The sequence below is a fragment of the Eucyclogobius newberryi genome, unplaced genomic scaffold, assembly GCF_026437365.1.
Source record: "Eucyclogobius newberryi isolate DKJ021-1_F unplaced genomic scaffold, fEucNew1.0.hap1 SCAF_3, whole genome shotgun sequence".
NCBI lineage: Eukaryota > Metazoa > Chordata > Actinopteri > Gobiiformes > Gobiidae > Eucyclogobius > Eucyclogobius newberryi.
The window spans coordinates 9,758,597-9,779,612 of record NW_027315945.1 but is presented as its reverse complement, the minus strand read 5'-3'; the positions used below and the strand labels follow the sequence as shown (position 1 = coordinate 9,779,612).

The following is a 21,016-nucleotide window of genomic DNA, read 5'->3' as shown; positions in this document are numbered from 1 at the left end:
GGGGGAGATGGGGGGAGAGACGCAGACACTCCATGGAGTATTATATTTTCCATGATTTTCCATTTAGCCAGTTTCAACTCCTTAACGCTTCAACCGATTTCAACATGTTATACCTCATTACGATCGCTTTCACAGTAGTATGTGTGCTATTACGTACTTTTTGCAGAATTTTCAAAAGTATTTGTACTTTTTCCCCCATTTAGATGAATTTGGGCATTATGAGTGTCTGCGGAATTCTTTGGGCTTTATTTTTTAGACTTTAGAATTTTATGACGGAGCCAGTCGAGCGAGAGAGAGCGAGAGAGAGAGTGAGTGAGAGAGAGAGGGGGGGGAGGGGGGGAGAGGGAGAGGGGGGAGAGGGGGGGAGGGAGAGGGGGAGAGAGGGGGGGAGGGAGAGAGGGAGAGAGATAGAGGGAGGGAGGGAGAGAGAGGGGGAGAGGAGACTTTATTCTTTAGGCTTTATTCTTTAGTAGTTTGGGATCTCTGTCAACAACAGGTAAGATTATCTTGTGTTTTATATACATCGATGCAATATATATACTCTAATTATATAATTGTATACTGAGGGGGAGAGAGAGAGGGAGGGAGAGGGAGAGAGATATACACACCAACACACGGGAGGGGGAGAGAGGGGGAGATGGGGGAGAGGGAGAGACGCAGACACTACAGCAATGGCTTCAGCATTGCAGATTTTCTAGTTTCTTTGTTGTTGTTTTTTGTCCAACAAAAAAAAGTAAATAAAATAGATAAGAATAAATTCCATAACTGTTACTTTTACAACCATAACTCCTGTAATGTCCAGGAGAACGCCTTTATTTTATTTATTCATGTGTGAAGAGTCAGAGTATAAAGAGTCAGAAAATTAAATTGTGCAAAACTTTTAGACACAATTCTGAGTCTCCCTTTGATGTCATCAATATGTTTCAGAACTCTGCTTTACTTTTTCAAATATTTCATGTAAGAGCTGAAGTTATTGTGGGACTAACGTGCAAAACCTCTATTTATTTACAATGTCTTCAGAATAAACATTTCAACAAAACGACACACAAATGACATACAAAATGAGCAAAAATCTTGGATGACTAATTCTTAAGAAATTCAATAACTAATTAAAGCCGCAAGCGGCATCCAACGGCCCTCGCGGGCCGCCGGCCTTCCGACTCTGCTCTCTGCATTTTACAGAGATGGCGCTAAGACACAACTAAGACAGCGACACATTGTACATGTTCAATGCTGTGCTTAACCAGTGCAAATGAACACAAATGTTGGTCAAATGTGCAGCTCCAGCGCACAGAGACCGTGACACTTGGAATAAAAATATGCATAACTTTTGATGCCCCGCTTGTGTAGATTATTTTCCCAAAATATGAGCTTGATCGAGCTATTGCCCACAGAGGAGTTCATTAAAGTGTGAAGCATAAATGTGAACATTTCAAGGATTTGGCGTTTTTCCCATTTGTGACATATATTTGCGGCTCTACCGCACAGAGACCGTACCACTTAAAATCAAAATATGGATAACTTTTGATGCCCCGCTTGTGTAGATGATTCTCCCCAAATATGAACTTGATCGGGTAATCGCCCTAGGAGGAGTTTGTTAAAGTGTGAAGTGTAAAAATGTGGTCATTTTAGAGATTTTGCGGTTTCCCCATAGGGATAACATGGGATGTTTCTGTCATTGCTACGGCTATGCTTTACAAAATATGACTTTGGCTCCCATACTTTTAATTTGGGGATGGCAAATGAGAATTGTGTGCAAAATGTCATGTCATTTGGAAAAACTCTTGTTTATAGGTCACTCTGAAGGCCAAATAGTCCAAATTCTGCGAAAAGTTTGCGGCTCAGCTGCACAGAGACCGTAAATGGTATCCATAAAATTTGAATAACTTTAGATGCCCCACTTGTCTAGAGGAGATACACCGATTTTGAGATCGGTGGGCCAAACGCACTAGGAGGAGTTTGTTAAAGTGTGAAGCGTAAATGTGAACATTTCAAGGATTTGGCGTTTTTCCCATTTGTGACAGTATATTTGCAGCTCCACGGCACAGAGACCGTAGCACTTAAAATCAAAATATGGATAACTTTTGATGCCCCGTTTGTGTAGATGATTTTCCCCAAATATGAACTTGATCGAGCTATTGCCCTGGGAGGAGTTTGTTAAAGTGTGAAGTCAACAATGAGTGAATGGGCTACGCCCATTCACTCATTGTTGACTATTTCTGTCATAGCAGGAGTAAGTATGCATGATCCATGCCTTCGGCATGGGCTAGTTCACTGTACTTGCCAGGGGCGACGGGGTACCAAACATGCGGGCTGCGCCCGCATGTTTGCTCAGACAGTCTGAGCAACTGTCTGAGCAATAGGCCCTCCGCCCTGCTGGGGCTCGGGCCTAAATATACAAATAATACGGAAAGGATGCACTCAGAAACATACTGTCTGTGATTGGCCAAAATAACGACTTCCTTAAACAAGAAACAAGAAGTTGCTTTCTACAAAAATAAAAAGAGGAATTTAAAAAAGCTGCATAATTCTCACATAATAATACTAGACAGGCGATACACAATTAACTTTACTTAATTACATTACATTTGAATCATAAGGCTCTAGTGTTATTGAGAGACACCTGGTAAACTGAAGTGGACGTCATTTTGGCTTTAATCAGCTTTTAGACCAGCTTTTGGTCACCTTGGGATTAGTATTTCACATATAGTTCTATGTTGCACCGAATCACCAAAGCAAGCTCCTATGTTTGTGAATTCTGTAATAAACAATAAACAATATACATTACATTACATACATATGCAATAAACATTTTCTTATTCTGATAGTTTAGTTTATTTGCCCTTTTCGGTTAAAAAACACACTGCAACGACATGTGCAAAAAAGCTCAATTTGTCCAGAACAAGTTACGTTAATATGATTTTTACTAATGAACTCTAGTAAAGTGCCAGATCCTAAAAGTTAAAGTGCATTGCTCAAGCTCGTGATAGAATGATATTGTCTTCCTGAAGGGAGAAGTTCAAACAGGGTGCTCAGAGTGAATGATTCAAAGGGCCCGGTTCAAAAGTTTGCACTTGTAAAGCGCCTACATTGTTTAAAGTGTTTCTCTATTTGGATGTAATATTACTGAACCACATAGTGATACGGCCAACATGAAGACTTTCAATGGTGCAACAACTAAAGTTCAGCAAAGTCTTTTTTGTGCAAAAAGAAGAGAGACAGATGAGCCTTCTTCACAATGTTACTTGTGACAGTGTCAGACAAAGAAAATTGCACTCTTTCACCATTTGTACTTCAGATTCAGCGGTTTTGATAGGAAGATGAAGTTCACATGTTTTGGAAGTGTTCAGAAGTAAGATAAGATGTTTTCTTTACTCCACTCAACAACATTTTGTACCTCTGCTCTGTACGAGGATTTATCGTTTTTAGTGATGAGACCAATGATTGGAGTATCGTCAGCATATTTAACTGGATTACTATCATGGGAAGCAACACAGTCACATGTATAGAGCAGGGGTGGGAAATTGTTTTCCTCCCAGGGCCATATTAGAATCCAGGCAAGTAGTGGAGGGCTGCGATCTTTGGTGTGAAACAAATAAAATCTATATATATTAAATATTCGATTATAGATATTATATATATATATATATATATAATAAATATAATCAAAGAATATATCACTTTTCTGTCAAATATAGGCTATTGAATCTATTATTTAATTTATTTCATATCATCTTTATTAAGGATACAAGTGCAGACAGCTGTTACAGCAGTTAAAAAATAGAAACTAAAATCTTTCTAGGGGCCGGATTAAAACATGCCACATCTTGCCCCGAGGGCCACATCTTGCCCCTGGGGCCACAAATGCCCAGGTCTGGCCTAAGTGCAAAAGTAAATACATAAATAAATAACACAAATGTGACTTAAAATGCACCCCTGAGGGCTCCCAGTGCTCACAAAGCTTCATCAGAGAAACATTCATTTTAACTTTTTTTGATCTGACTATTTACAAATGGCATCGCTCAAACCAAGAGTCCTGAGTTTAGCTGGAAGAAGTGAATTAAACGCTGAGCAGTAGTTAACAAGCAGCATTCTGGCAGAACATTTAGAAGTGTCCAAGTCAGTGACATCTCCGACACTCCTATTCTGTCTGTGTGCAAACTGGAGCAGGTCCACAGACACTGCAATCTGACTTCTAATGAACTTCAGCACCAGGCACTCAAAAGTCTTCATTAGAACAGATATGAGGGCCACATGATCGATTATCATTCAAACATGTCACAGGTGTTTTCTTAGGTACTTTGTGAGGCACTGTACAGTTGCTAAGTGACATGTTGAAGAGATCAGTGGGAAAATAATCTACATTAATTTGGAAAATGCACTTTAAAAATGACACCTCAATTTCCAATTTCCCCTTTGCTGTCAGCAGTGGGAATAAACAAAGGCAGTGTGAATGCTATGCTAATGGAGCCATGTTTTTGATTTGACTGCGGTTTATGGATTTAAAAGCTGCCCAGAAACTTTAAGGTTTTTAGTCCGTCACCATCCAGGAATTATTGAAACGTAGTGATTTCTCAGCACTCAGATAGAACAACCTCACAAAAAAGTATGAATGAAGCTAAATACAACTAAATCCAAGTATGTTTGAGGGAAAAATATTTTGTAAATGTTTGTATGTGTACTTTAAAGTGTATTTCAACATACTTTAGGAACCTATTTTCCGAGAATGTTTTTTCTCTTTTGTGACTGTAAAAGTTTACTCCTCATTAGGGCTGCATGATGAATTACAATTTAATCGAAATCGCAATTTTAATTGACGCAACTGGCAAATTACAAAAGTTTAAATTTTTTAAGTAGGCCCACAACAATTTCCTCTACAAACAACAAAACATCCTGTCCTATTCTGTATGTAAAATAACAAATTAACTGCAGTTTAGATGTACAAACATGTGATTGTCAGTCCATAGACACAGTTCAGTCTAATTCTCATTTCTCCTGGATATTTAAAATGTGAATAAACTGCAAATCTTACTGCCATAGCCATATTTGTCTGAAAAATCTCAATTAGATCCCAAAATCATAAGTGCTTGTCCTACTTCTCAACCAATTACCTTAATATTATATTTCTTTATTATCATTAACTTTACTCCTTCACTGGTACATGAATTCCAATAAAGTGAAGTGGTTCTGCGTGCCCTTCTAAAGCTCATTTAGATACTCATCTGCCCGCCTCACCGGAGCGCACCGTTCTCACACCTGATTACCACACAATGCCTCTTTTATTGGCCACCACCGGCTGCACAGTGGCTGGAGGTTAAGTGGTGCCATGTTGAAGGGCAGGTATGTGTTGTTATGAAATCCTAAGGAGGGGGGAGATCTGGTGTGAGGGGGTGAACAGGGGGCGCTCCAGTAGTTTTGGCTTTAACCTTCAGGGAGCCATGTTTCCTTATAGATCACTAATGCACATCAGTGGAGCTAACCAGACGTTACAAAGTCACGGGTAAATGTTCTTTTGAGGGTGGAAATTGAAGACATGGGTGAGAAATGGTACAAATGATGAGCCCAAGCCTGCAGGGGGCTCTGGACTGCACACCTCAATTTGTGCGAAAAGTCTGATCACCATTCTCTCAATCGGAGCCGTGCAGCGAGATTTCTGAGATTAGTTTATTTCCGTGAAGCGTGTGAAACGGAGGAGCTCATGATCTATCCTTCAGAACAAAATCAAACTTCTGTCATCTCATTGAGTCGGCAGAAATTCGCTGTTTTGCAAATTTTCTGTCCCTGTGATATTTTTTCCCTTTCTTTTCCCCCCCGTAAGCAGACATAAGCAGACATGTTCGTTTTGATACTAACAGACCATGCACGTCTCTGATTGGCTAATCCACCTGTCAATCACTGCCATCTGAACTCTGAAACAGGTAAAAGTCCGCTATTGCTATATGCGCGGGACACATTAAAGAAGGCTAAAAACAATCACTCCTATCGACAACAAAGACATGGATACTATATCATGCGTTTGTGTACATTATGTGAACGAGACAGAGTGAAAATGCAGGATTACGCAAACATATATGAACGAAACCAAAGACAAGCAGAGGCGTGCTCTCTAAAGTGTTTTTGTTATTTATCTGGGTGGGCATGGTTTCTTATTGGAGTCATGGACGGATAAATATAGCACACGCAACACACACCCGAGGCTCTAATCGATGTGTTTGCTTTAAGCACCTGAAGATGTAATGCCACAGGGGAACAGCTCCATGGAAGAGGCTGCAGTTGGATCATTTCTCCACTGACCCAGACTCCAGCTCAGAAAGCCCCTGGGAGGTCATCAGCGCCGCCTTACACGGGCTACTGTTTACTCCCTCTGTCAAAACAACTTCATTTACCTCTCATTAAATATACGATCGAAAACACAACAGTGCCATTCACAGTAAGAATATGAAACCGAGAAAACTGGCTTCAACGTCGCCCCCTGTGTGTGTGTCAGAGGTACAGTAATAGAAAAGTATTTATGTGCTCAACTGCTATTTTAGAGTGTAATGAGTAAGACATGTTCAGGTTTTCAAGGCTGTGTGTTGTCCCATTCAGGAGTTAAAGAAAAAATGCTCTCCAGTATGATTTGCCCGTGTGCTGTATCTGCCTCTGAATTAATTATTAGAACATTCTGAGCGGCAATTACTGTGCTTTTCTTTTGTATCAACGACTGCAAATTGAACATTTCTTAAAAACGGAACACAGAGAGCCATACAACTTTGTCACCAAATAAAACATGTGAAATGAGCTGTTTTGGGGTTAGAACAATTTGGACAAAATAAACAGTTCTTTAACTTTGTAGAGCAGAATAGGTTTGTTAAAAGCCTGAATATAATATGCTATAACATGCATCATTTGCCCAGAAACGTCCTGGTAGGGTTGTCTAAAGTATTGAAAATCAAATACTAAGCAATACCAAAACAAGTATTGAAACTAGACGCTCATTAGAAGTAGGGATACTTTAATAAATCCCATTAACATGGCACAATTTGATCTTTTGTGAACAGTTTTCGAATGACCTTGAACTAGAAAAAAATAATCTTTTCTGTTTGTGTTGTATTGAAAACAGTATTATTTATCAAGCCATTTCTTTCTTGTTGAAATTGTGTTTGGATTGTCAGTATCGGGACAACACTTTACTCACTCCAGTCCATTAAACACTAGTTTTACGATGAGACGATGTCCTCAGCTTTTTCTTCATTTGTTCCTTTTTGTCCACATCTGATCAAAGTAAACTATCAAGCTGCTGAGCATGTCAAATATAAAAAGAAAGCTGTAACACACTTATTTTCAGTCAAATCAAACACTCTGGGATGAAACAAAATGTAATAGGACTTTTATATGAATTGCAAAATTGCTCTGTTTGCATTCTCACTGAATTCTTAAGCAATCTCACACTTCACCGCTCCAAATGGTCACACATTTTTACAATTACCACTTTTGTTTCCCAAGTTTTCTTTAGATTGCTGAATTAAATCCAATAATTTCCATCAATCTATTGATTGTCTACAGCCAATTCTCTGTCAATAAGATCATGTGGTTTGGAGCAGAGTTCAGATATTGAAAGAATATTTTTGACTATTTCCTGTGTGAAATGAGATCAATTTAAAGACTCGCTAGACAATAAATTATACAATAAATGGATAATTTAATTTGGTTCTAATGAGAACAAATAAAATTGGATAGTAATAGAAACAGGTCCATTGACTTCCTGTTCAAAACTGTAGATCTGATAAGCACCGCCTCGTCTTAGCGACATTTTATCGTAACAAGCGGTGGATTTTCATTTGTATGGGTTTTTGTTTTTGAAAAGTGACATTTCAGAACTCTACATGTAACTTTGAGTCTTCATTTTTCAAACAATCACCACAAAATACAGAGAAGTGGGTGGAGATACGGGTTAGGTGAAAACAGAACCTTTCTGATCTCTCTTTCCTCAAATGCATGACAATACAGGATGACTCAAACATGCAGGAATCAATGAAAATGCAACTGTGAGAAAGTTACTGTTGAGAGAACACCGTTATAACAAGTTTGAAGACTCGTTAAAGTTGATTTTGCATTTCGGTCTCCTTTAAAATGATGCAGTGTTTACAACTACCTACAGTTTCCACAATCGTGTCACAGGCAGGTATCTCGGCAGCTGTTTCCTCTGCTTCTTCCTGCTTCGTGTGTTAACTTCCCCCACAGCAACCTATAGCCTCATTCTCAAACTAACCTACACATAGTCCTGGTGTAATTCAGAGCACCCAGGGCCGCCTCAGCCTGTGTGGACAAGTGCCTGTGATGAGCACATAGCTGCATAGCTGAGACAGGTCCATGCCTGCTGCTGCTGCTGCTGCTGCTGCTGCTGCTGCTGCTGCTGCTGCTGCTGCTGCTGCTGCTGCTGCTGCTGCTGCTGCTGCTGCTGCTGCTGCTGCTGCTGCTGCTGCTGCTGCTGCTGCTGATGCATCAGTGAGGGAAACATGGGAAAGCTAAAGGCAATGCCCACCTCGATGGGTTTATTTCTGATGGGAGACGGCTCAGGCTGCTGTTTGGGGTGTTGCTGTTACGATAATTACACTTAGAGCTGAGTTGTTTCTCTGAAGGTTCGTTCAACGCTCACAGTTCAATTAAGATCTGGGAATGTGGCAATCTTAAAGGACACTATATTACACTCTATTTGTGATTGGCTTTTAACATGCTTGTGAGTACTTTTACTTTAGGGAATTACAATGCGGAAATATTTCTTGTGATGATTTATGGACTTAAAAACAGTGCAGAAGATCCCGGAGCTCTACTTTCGACGTCGCAAGTTTGTGAAATTGGAAGGGTGTGTTTTGTGAGGTGCAAAGAAAGGGGCAGACAAGATTACCTCGTAAACAGGATTCATCAAACAAGTGTGTGTTTGTGATGAGGGAACAATGTTACAACAAGGTTAAAAGCTCAAAATTGTGTCCTTTTGACAAAGGACACATATCTCCTGATATGAAGTTTGAGTTTAGTCAGAACCAACAGCAGCTGACAAATGTCTCTACCCACTCTCTTCCCCCATTTCATTCTATAAGCAGTCTGTCTTATAAAGCCTTTAGGCCAGAAAATCCCGTCAGAAGTTAGCACTCACAATAGCAAGTGTTCAGTTCGTGGACCATGCTTTTTTTTTTTTTATCATCAATCGAAATGTCCTGCTAGATACACATGATCAAGATCCTGAAGGGTTACCCAGCACTCAAACTCTGCTATTTCTTCGCAAACAACCCTTTTTTCTTGCAAAAAGTTCATTGTTCATGCCTTCACTGCAATAAACTATTATTCGCAAATTTGTCTCTTCTGGTTAAAGTATCTATCAGTGGCTCTTCATGAAATAATTGTGCGGCCCTCCTTTCTGTACATTTTGGCCCCACCGTTTCAGACTTTACTCAATTTAACGGCTACATAGCTTTGGATCTGCTACGAGACACTTTTCATGGCTTTTTGAACACGAGCTTTACGTCATTCATCAAATTTCAACTTGAATTTGACTAACGCTCCATCAGCAATGTCAACCCTGGAATGTGATAACAGCGCTGACTTCCTTATCATGCAAATAGACTCCTTTTTCCCTAATCCTTTTCCTGAACATCCCAACGGCCTCATCCATAAGGAACAAACAGGCCCTTTTATGGGACATTTCTCCATTCCAATTTCAAATGCACTGCCATCCATTTGAGCGAGTGTCACGACGCAAACGGGTTTTACAAAAGCGGAAGATCCCTGTTGGGAATTAAGAAACATTCATTAGATTAATTTCCCTTAACGGAGATAATGGTTGTGGAGCAGCATGTTAGCTATTTCAGACCCATGCGCGCGTCTCATTTATTTGCTAAAGAGACTACAGGGATTTAAGGGACAGGCATACAGTCTGCAATCATCAGATAAAGCCTAATGTAAGTACTCAGCTGGAGATTAGGGTTTTCCACTTTGTTTTGAATGTCTTTTTTTAGGAAGCAGTCGTTTTTCATTAACAAACAACACCACGCGGCGAAATAAATGGATGCAGTGTCTTTGGGTGCAATGTAGAGCTTCTCGATTATATTACAAATAATAATCATGATCATTTGGCTCATAATGAAAGTATTTGAAACAGTTACGTCTACACAGTATGGCGCATAACATATTTAGTAACACTGCTCCAGGTTTTAAGTGCCAGAATGAGTGCACATAACATTTGGAACAGACAGTAATTCATTGTATTTTCGATTACAACATTTTTGTTATTGAATAGAGCCACAATTGAAATAACAATTATAAAGCCTTATAGTGCAATGTATGTGTGGTAGATTTGCTGCTAAGGTTCACATTTCAGAAAAGAACTTAAAAGACACATACAGTACTATTGATTGAGCCGTACAAAAACAATTGGTTCTGAATGTCCTGGTTTTGTGGCTTCATAGGTAGAGATCTGGAGGTCTCTTGTGCTGTTTTTAGAGCCATAAATCATCCGCAGACTCTTTCTGAGCATTTCAGATCCCATTCATTATAAATGTGTGCTTGTATTGGCATGTCAAGTCAAGCATTTAGCTTTTGTCTATTTCCCCCGTGGTAATTCCCTCTGATGTCAGTAGATGGAGTACTAACACAATTCTTGACAACACAGGCACCAGCACATATTAGTCTTCATTTATATTTAAAAAGTAAGTGCAAACAGTTGTTGTGTCCTTAGGCAAGACACTTCACCCACATTGCCTGGTATGAATGTGGTGTGAGTGATGGCGTTCGAAGGGGCCGGTGGTACAGATTGGCAGCCTCACTTTTGTAAGTCTAAAAAAAACTTAAAAGAGTGACTTACCACCACTGAGTGTGGAGTGGATGAATAGTGCATGAAATTGTAAAGCGACTTTAGGCGTCTGGAAAAGTGCTATATAAGACTAATGCATTATCATTATTTTACAACCTAACAATCAACCAATTTATACACAGCTTCAGTTCTTATGCTCCGGGGTGTTCCTGTATGTGTGCAGTACTGCAGTGACACACTACTCCTGTCGCAGTAACATCAAGGACCCTTTCCCCACAGGGACAGCATAACTTACCCCAGGATGTATGTGTTTAGTTGTGGATTTTGTAGTTAGCCTATAAAAATGGTTTACTGGTTATACATTTACTGAGCTTACACATGTATTGAATATTGTGTACAGTGTGTATATATTGGGTAACGTGTGAGTTTGCATGTTCTGCTTATTTCTTCAGGTACTCTGGTTCCCTCATGCAAAATAAGACTAATTCTCTTGCTCGTCTTGACCACCAGGACTCTGACTTAAGATATGAAGTGGGCCTGGCCACAGTTCAACTGGCACCTATCACTCCTGACAGGTTGTCCTGTAGTGGAAGGATGGGTTGAATATTACTTTTTGACTCACCATTCCACCTGCTTTTCATAAAATGTTAAATGTATTTAATGCCAACTTTAGTGCTATTGTTATTACTATACTAGCTTTTTTCTGAGGCATTATGTGTTCTATTGTCTCAGCAGTGGCTAACATTTGAACCATGCAGTTAATGGACAGTGATTGGAGTAGCTTTGAAAAGACAGGGGGTAAATATTTAGCATTCCTCAGCTGACTTCAGCCTCTCCGTGTACATGTACGCACTTGTGCTCATCTGGAGGTGCACATAGTGTGGGCTTTATTGGACATGTGGTTCCCCTTGTAAACGAAAATGCTAAGATTCCAAAGTGTTCAGGAAAAGTATTTGATTGACCACATGTCTGGAAAAGAAAAAGAAGGTTTTTTTTTTTGAACTTTTGGACACTTGCATTGATTGTAATTTCTCTAGCTTGAAGTAAGATAAATTAATGGATAACCTCGTCCAGCTAATTCACTTTACATTGGAACACTAGGATTAGCTGACACCTTGTTGAACAATACAATCAGGTTTGGGGCACAGAAAGCATGTCTTTGTATCATTCTGAAATCAATAATTAGCAGCTAGGCTAATGTTAAGGTAGCTGCTCCGTGGTGACGGCATAATAGTCTTCAAGAGCCCTTCTTGGTTTCATTGAACAATTCATCCTCCGATCATTTTTCTGAACTTCACAGGACAATAAAGGCAAGTCAAGTTTACAATTCATACACAAGGCAATTCAAAGTGCAATTCAAAGTAAACTGCTGTAGTCAATTTGACACAATATGTCTCCAGGTGGATTTAACAATCTTGTATTAGATTGCTGCTGTGTGGTTACCAGGGCTGTTGCCAGAGGCAGACCTGAGGCAGGGCACGCCCCAGCGACAGGGGAGGGCTCCAGGGCAGGGCTCCAGGGGGCCCTTGTCTGATCAGACTGAACAATGAGAAGGTTCCAGACCAGACATGATTAAAAAAAAAAAAAAGGTATTGAGAGGACAATGCAAGAAAGGCAAATGTGAATGCAAAAAAGGTTTATTAAAGGAGAGATAATGTCACTGTTTATCCTGTTGACAATGTTCTGTGTTAGCTAGCAAAGATGCTTCAAGACATTATCAAGTTCTCTGAACACTGATGACCTACTGTTAGTATACGTGACATGATCATGTGCTAATCCAGAACAAAATCAATACTTTGCATACAATAAGGTTGAATTCTGGAATCAGTAAACAATTGTAGTTAACTAAATTGTAACGTTAGACCATATTTTTCAAATACATTATTTAAAATCAAGTGGACGCTACAAAATCCAATACTTCACAGAATGTTTCTGTCACGTAACGTGAAACAGCTATAGCTGCTTTGGCAACATAGAACAATGCTTAGTGACAATGAACCCCAGTCGTAAAACTACAATGTAGAACATCTGTAGCCTGATCATAATGTAAACAAACACATGCTAACTTATCTTTTTGTCACACGATTGATCTTGCTACGAAACTGAATTTACTGCCACTCGAGTTGACACATGCTGGTTTGTTACTAATGACTTCAGCTTTTGCCAATCAAATCAGATCAAATCAATTTATTTTTGTAAGGCCCAAAATCACAACAACAGTCGCCTCTGAGGGCCGAATCAACAATGTCTGTGGAGGCGATGGAGTCAGACAATGACAGACAATCAAGCTCCAAGCATCATTTGCTCAGTTTGTCGCTGCAAAAATGTTACATAATTTGGTTTGTCTGAGTTTGCATCATCCAATGGTTAAAATAATCATATTTATTGGCAAATCTATTTATTCTTTACTCGCCCAGTTAAGAAACTACTGATGTTGAAATATGAACATAACTTAGAAACCCATACAACATTTTTCTGGAGCATATTCTGCTGTGACATATTACTTTTTCACTGTGAATAGCATACTTTTTTAATGGTTAGAGCAAAACATTAATAACAAAGTGTTCGATGTAATGTTGTTGCAGCAGCATTACACAACTCACTTTTTAATCTGATTGCTCAAGTCTGCCACCCTCCTATGATGTCGCAAAGGGGAAGTGAAACACTCAACAGTTGGCCTATGCTGAAAACCTTGGGTTTGCTCCTCGATACTGCAAGGTTTCTTTTTCTTGCCTTCTCATCTGCTGGCTTTGGTCTGAATCAAAGCTGGCCAGTCAACATGAGCGCGTCTGCTGGGACCAGATTGAGTCATTCTAGTCAGCAAACTTTGAGTGCTACATCTGTCCATGAGCTTGTTGCAGCATGACTTTTAGTACATAGCTCCCAACTTAATGGGGAAGTGGAGGTCTTTACACTTCTTTAACTTTGTTTTTATGGAAATACAAAGGTTGTGTTGATGATTTGCAAATTGACAATGTCAAAAACGAAACTGTAATTAAAAATATTCCAGTATTACTGTACTGAAGTATATTATTAGACCAAATATAAAAACAGATTGACATGATCAGTTGATGTCCGAGTTGGAGTTGTACTAGCGGTACATGGTTTTAACAGTTGAATTGCTGTGTACGAGATATTCCACTTCAACAGGGAAAATTCAGAGTTCAAATGTTCAACTAGTTATTATTTCATGTCACTAAAAGCTATGGTAGAAGGTAATATGCATTTATTAACTAAATAATAACTAAAAACAGCTCCAAACATGCTTACATTGTCATTTTAGCAGTCCTTTCTAGGCCTTTTGATATTTGTGATATCACAGTAGCCCATACATTAGCAAAAATGTTACATAACATAAAAATTCAGCCAAAGATACTGTGCATCAAAAACAATAATTCAGTATCTTACCTGTTCCGATGAGTCCCCCTCCCTCCTTGTTGATCAGATACCACTAAATCCCTACGTGTTTACAGCTGATTATTTACGATGTCTTCATCTTCTTTTTCAGGTACGCAAAAACTCCAATGTTGAACCCTCCAGCCGCACGCGTCTGTCAGTGCACACTGCTACTGTCTCAAGATAATGTTCACTTGTACTTCCTTGAGGAACTAAATTGCTACGGCACACCCCGTTTGCTTCTCTCGCTCACTCACTTCTGTCCCATGAGGTTTTGTGTTTTTTTTCCCTCGCAAATTCAAAAACGAAACTATTTGTGACTTTTTTTTTTGCTAGAACGTGTGCGCGTGTGCTCTCACTCTCCGTATTGCTAACGTAGCCTGCTGCCTCTGCAAAAGAAAAAAAGACTAGAAAGAATTTGTGTGTAATCCAGTGACAGAGCCTGTGAAAGGGGAGCGGTTAAAGTCCTTTTATTGTGTTCACCTAGGTTGGAATGCAGCTCCTGTCAGTGCACGGTGCGCGGTAGGCTACGTCCCGCCCCACGCCTGCCTGTTTGTTTGAATAGAATCTAAACAAGCTAGTAGCCATGTGGTGCAACGTGAGACGCAGGTGACGCTAATGCTAACGGTGACAGCTCTGTTTTGGTTACTAATGGTTTGGTAATAGATTTAGCATTGTTTTCTTTATGAAATGCCGTATGGCTGTTAGTGACTGTTGCTTTGGTGTTGAATGCAAATAAAGTTAGCAACGACAATGCTTGCTGGTGGTGTAGTGGTTAAAGTTAGTAATAACTAGTTACATCTAAAATGTTAAAGTAGTTTATATTGTCTCAAAAAGGCATACTACGACAACATATCCTTATCTCTGCCTTTGAGGTGAGGATCTGAAGTCGACTCTGGGTTTTTCACATTTACTACGACTTGTTTAAGCTGTGTACAGACTTACACTTGCAAATATGGCTATGCTTTCTTTCCAATTGTTGTTGGTGTTGCAAGTAACTAATATTTTGTTTGTAACATAACAGTATTTTCACAGTAATGTGTTACACTGCATGTTTTGTATAATTCTAACACTGTTAAGGCGTTGCACATACACTATAGGGTTGTTACTCAGTGGTAGGAAGAAAGGAACTAAATACATACATATTCAGTATGCTTATTTTGAGTCACTGTATTTTGGTACATTTACCTTTCATTTGGTGTTTTTTTGAATACATTCACTTTCCTAAAATCTATTAACATTAACATTTTAAGTATTCAGAATACAGTACTCTGACTGTAAAGTCTTACAGCATCAGTTACAAAATGCATGTATTCTGTAACTAAATACATTTTCACATTTTCAAAGTGTTCTTCCCAAAACTGCTGTCATCACCTTAGCCCCAACTGTTTGCTGAATGTCGCCAATCCTCTCTCTCACCATTTCATGCTACAGCTAACCTGTCAAATAAATATATTGGGCCTTAAAATCCTAAAAAATGGGATACACTTTAAAACTACATTAGATACATTTCCCATCAACCAGTTTTACACACTGAAGCTAACCCGATGCTGTAAACTACTTACTTTGAAGCTGACAGATCACTTCAGGAAATATAATGCCTATTAATTACTTTAAGTAATTTAGCCCCAGCCTACTTGTTATAGAAAGTACAAAGCAAACTGTAAATCTTCACTATAAAGACGTAAAATAATCAGAAATACATGTGATCTGTGTGCTGTCATTTGAAAGTGTTAATTCATTGGCAAATATTTATTGGTTCAAGTGTTAATATTTTGCACCTTCAATTTGATGTACACAGAAAATTGTGCAATGAATTCTTAAAATGTAAATGTACTTTTTTAATGTACCGGTAGTATCCATTCCATTATGGTCTGGAAGTAATGTGGAAGTAATGTGTAATAGGCAACGACAGTTAAGTAACGTTCTATAGGATGATTGCATGATTCTTTGTCACAATATTTAGGCCACCACACAGATTTTGAGCTTACTTACACACCTGCCCCGCCCAAATGTGCAACTGGTAGTTGATCTCTCACAAGAAAATGTTGACAATAGCCAGCCCAGTCTAAGATGAACTAGGATGGAGGGATTTTACATAAATGTACTTGTGTCTATGTTGCTAAATGGTTGTAGCATTGTCTGTTTAACTTTATTATTTCAATTGGATTTGTAATGAAATATAAAATATTTTCTCTTTTTTGTTGAATATATTAGTGAATGTAGTGTAGAAGTGTAGTGTTGATTGAAAAAAAAAAAAGAAGAAGCTTAATATATCATCAACTCGACAAAGTTTTCAAATTCAACCACGCTCCTCTTAGAGAACAGACCCGCAGACAACTCTCCTGAAACCCTGGATTTTGAAAAATATTTGGCAATGTGAAATGTTTTTTGTATGCGATTCCCCTGTCTTATTATAATAAAGACCGTCTTAACCTTGTGGTGGTATGGACTCCTTGTTTGGTTAACTAAACTTTGCTACAGTTTGTATCATAGTAACTCACACTAATCATATTGCATATCATAAATAAAGCCTGTAAATGGTTATATTTTAAGTGCAACTATCAAGCACCAAACACCTTCTTTTACTTTTTGCAGCCTTCCGTGTTGAAATATAAACACGCTTAATCTCTAATGTTTTATGATTTTTACAATATGCCAGCAATCACTCACTACAATGAATGAACCATTGTAGCTGCCATAAAACCCTCACTGTTTGATTCCGTATCTCTCTGACATACTTAGATAATGCTAACACGTGCTACGTTGGCTAGCTGTCCGTTATATGAGTAAAAACATGGCTGTCATCCAGAAGCCCTGAACTCAATGAATCATTTAGAAAGGGGAAGTGACTCCAACGCAGTGTTTATCTTCAGATTTATCTCAATGGTGGCCACTTAGGCAGGCCCAATGGATGTCTGTGTAAGCCTTAATTGTTGTCAGATGTTTGGGGTTAAAGGGCACAGTGGGAGGCAGCTGGCCCCGGGTTGGTTTGGAAGAGGGCATAGCAACTGCTGCTGTTGCAATCACTGCCACCGTACTAAACATTTGAAAGGTGACAGTGTCTTAGTGATTCTAGATCCTTCCAGTTTGTAATCAGAATATCCCTATTCTAAATTCTGATTCTAAAGGCTGGTGCCGTTCAATATAGGCTATGATGCATTTTCACCACCACACGAGTGACACCAGAGCCCTGTTGGAAAACATTACCAAGGGTTAAGTTTTTTTGTTTCTTTTTCAGGGCTTTAGTGCATAGACTTGACTGGACAGTGTAGTGTGAAATGAGGATTAGAAAGGAAAGAACATGCAGCAAATTGCAAACTCACAACACTGTGGCCGACTGCACATGGAGCCTGGCATATGTGCCCTCCACTTGGCCACCGAACGGAGTTGCATACTTTATTAACATGGTGATTAGCGCTGGAATGATCATAAAAGCATTTTATAAAAAAGTCTTAAATCACACAAATCGCAAATAGCAAGGCCGCATCAGTGAAAGTTAAATTGTATTTAATCATGTGAACTTAGTTGAGCTAGAACATACAAATTGACTCTCACTACATACAAAAAATACAAATTATTGTACAGCTTTCAAACGTCAAATCAACGTCAAATTCAGAATCTTTATTAATGGTAACACAAAAAATATGGTGGAATTCGCATTCTGTACAGAATTTGAAAAGGAAACGCACATAAACTGGACGTGTGCTTGTCACAAACTGACAAAAACATTCAGGAACTGAAACTGTTTTAGAATTCAAGTTTCTTTGCTGGGCTATATTAAAATGACACAACGTTTAGGCTGTGTACGATCAATGGTCTTTATTCCACACCGAATGTTGATGGTTCCATGGTTGGACCCATGAACACTGCCTAAGCACCTTGCACTCACTGCACTGTTCACTTTTTATAGCACTATTTATTTATGTACATATCATGCCTATTTCTAACCTTATTTTAACTTTACTTACCTATTTCTTAAATATATATCCGGTAGCTATTCATTGTTCATTGTTTTGTATTCATTGTTCAATGTTTGCTGTTTGTGTTGCATCAAATCACCAGGACAAGTTCCTATGTTTGTGAATATTGTTCATTGACAAATGGCAATAAACCTTATTCTGATTCTGATTCAGCATTCTCATCTACAACCAGTGCATATTGTTGCGTCCTTGGGCAAGTCACTTCATCCACCAGTATGAATGTGACGTGTGAGTGATTTATTGGTCGATTCGCAGATTGAGAATGACTCTTCGATGTGAGTCAAAACCTACGGATAAAACAACTGAATCAACAAATGGTAAAAACAGCATTGAACAAAACAAACCCAGCACTACTATTTATGGGCGTATGAGTTAAGATATCATCAACGACCGTTTCTCTGTAGAACGTCTGTTACTGTAACGTCATTGGAAAGGCCGCTCTACAAGGCTGTTCCCTCTCTCTGGGCGCTGTAAGCCTTAAGTGTTGTCAGATGTTTGAGTTCACAGGTCGCGGCGGGACACAGCTGGAGTGAGTGTAGGCGTGTGCAACTCGGACCTCACAACACCTGCCTCTTTGTTCAACCTCCCACATCACCCGGCCCAAGAAATTAGCTGCAAAATACAAGCTCACGGCCCTAATCTGCAAGTGTACAACGAGGTCTGTCTCCGTAGCAACAGGCAGGAAGTAGTACTTAAGTGGTTTCCTGATGGCTTCCCCGTTATCGCATGATGACATTTGACAAAGAAACATGGCAAGGAGCTCTGCATGTTTGTCGGTTCAAAAACGACAGAGCTTTACCTGTTCATCTTGACTCTGCAAGTAGATGACATCAGTTTGGTTTGTGACATAATTGGAGGGAGGTTAAAAAGGCTTTCATCAAAAGATCAGGGGATTTTTTGAAACCATGCAAAGTGACACTACAGCCCGTTATCAGCAAGTGACTCAGAGTAGAATAAGTGAGTTGAGGTCAGGGAGATTCAGCGCTGAATGGGCAGAGGATTAGTGGTGTTGTGCTCCTTTGTGCAAGTTTTAATTTTTTTAAATCATACATGAATTGGAGTTGTAAATTATAAGGTGTGCGTTCCAAATGTAGACCTTATTTTAAGTAAGACAATTTGACATATTTAGCCCAATGTGACCAAAAGCATGTTTAAAAGCCAATTAAAGACACAAGAATGCATAATATGTCAGAAAACAAACCTGCTGTATTTCAGTATCCTGACTTCCATTTTCATTATCTATCTGATGCTGAAAACAACAGGAATAAAGCATTTTCACATGGATATAGTTAACAACATGAAATGAAGAGATGGATGCTTTGTAGTGAAGTCCATTCAAGCGCAAACATAACCCAAGCACTTTTTGGTTTCATTTGCTTATGTGGAGAACAGTTCTGTCTCTTCATAGCATAGAGAGTCATGCTTCATCAATAGGGAATGCTCAAAGTATGTAACAGAAAATTACTCCAGGTACCTAAAAGTTGACTGAGAACATGTGTTGGTTGAAGCGTTCCTTTCATCTCAAGCTTACTATGCGTTTTAGTATTTTATTCTTTCACTCAAGTGAAAAAGACACTCAGTCGAAATGGCTGTACAGACAATTTTATATAAATGCTATTATACAGAAAACAGTACATGCAGACAATAGAACTCCATGTGAACATACCACCAAAGGCTCAAAGAAGCAGACATCTATTTCAATCATTTAAGTAGAAGCTATCATGAAAGCATTAGTCAGTGAATACATACATACATTTTTATAAAGGTCTCTGTAAACCCTGTGACCATGATGGTTTACTTACATTTTCCCAAAGACAGTAATTCAATGTTATGTTAAGAAAATACATGTGATCTCCTTAACTTAAATAATAAATATCATTTATTTTGCATGTAGCTAATGTGTTGGTAGAGTTAAGCAGAAATGAATGACATTTCTGCACAGTGGATATAGAAAAATGTTATAACATATAGTTTGGTGCCTTTGGAGTGTTGGCATGTGTTGCAGTTAAAGCTGTAATAGGCAATATTTTCTATAATGTGTATCACTGCAGGTGAATGGATTTTTATATGTATGTAAAATATATTCAAAATATTCCTGGTTTAAGTTCATAGAAAACTAATTAAACCAAACATATATATTTTTCTTAGTATGAAGTTTTTTTTTTTTTTTCAAAATTCTAGGGGGACTAATGACAACCTTGCCCTGTAGGGCTGAAAAATATTTTGCAATCTCCTAAAAATCCCTATATAAATAAAACTGCTATAATTTAATTAAAGTGTTGGTCCTCGTTATTTTTACTTGAGTGAAAGTACAGACACAAGAGAAAAAGATTTATAGAGCTATTTAAGCATTATGTGGTGATTTTGATAAAGAAATGGGCTGATCTTTGGTCAACAAAGGTCAAATTGTTTTATTTTGTAGGGAATTTTATGTACTGTATACATTTTTTGCTAGCTCAAAGCTTGAGCTCAAAGCCTTTCAGCAGGATGTCACCATAAATGTCTAAAAAAGAACACTTCTAACCATATGAAAAGTACTTTCTATTTATCAGCCCAGTTCAAAAATATATTGGAGTAAAAAGTAGCCACTGTAAAAAATACTTGAGTACTTTTAAAATTTTACTTCATTACTTTCCACCACTGTCTTATCACAATTTTTTGACCAAATTCGGTTTTTGTTTTATTCCAATGTAATCTTGCTCAGTCTAGTCCTTTTCCAGACCCTGCTGCATCGATCGGTGTGACTGGGTCCATCCAAAAAACACTTCCCGTCTGTCGTCATTGCTACAATTTTCAATATTCCTGAAAACCTTAAAAATGACTTAGGCCATGTGATGAGGCTAACAAC

At 38.6% G+C, this 21,016-nt stretch overlaps 1 protein-coding gene across 2 annotated transcripts in view; it reads right to left on the bottom strand.

The window, feature by feature from the left end:
* tnfaip8l2b (tumor necrosis factor, alpha-induced protein 8-like 2b) overlaps positions 1-14,571 on the bottom strand; it is an 18,892-nt gene extending 4,321 nt beyond the window's left edge. The window contains exon 1 of one of the 2 annotated variants that reach the window (XM_072460981.1): positions 14,198-14,571. The gene's annotated coding sequence lies outside the window, so the exon portion shown is untranslated. The remainder of the gene's footprint in view (positions 1-14,197) is intronic. The other variant, XM_072460980.1, reaches the window with a different exon arrangement.
* Positions 14,572-21,016: the final 6,445 nt, after the last annotated feature.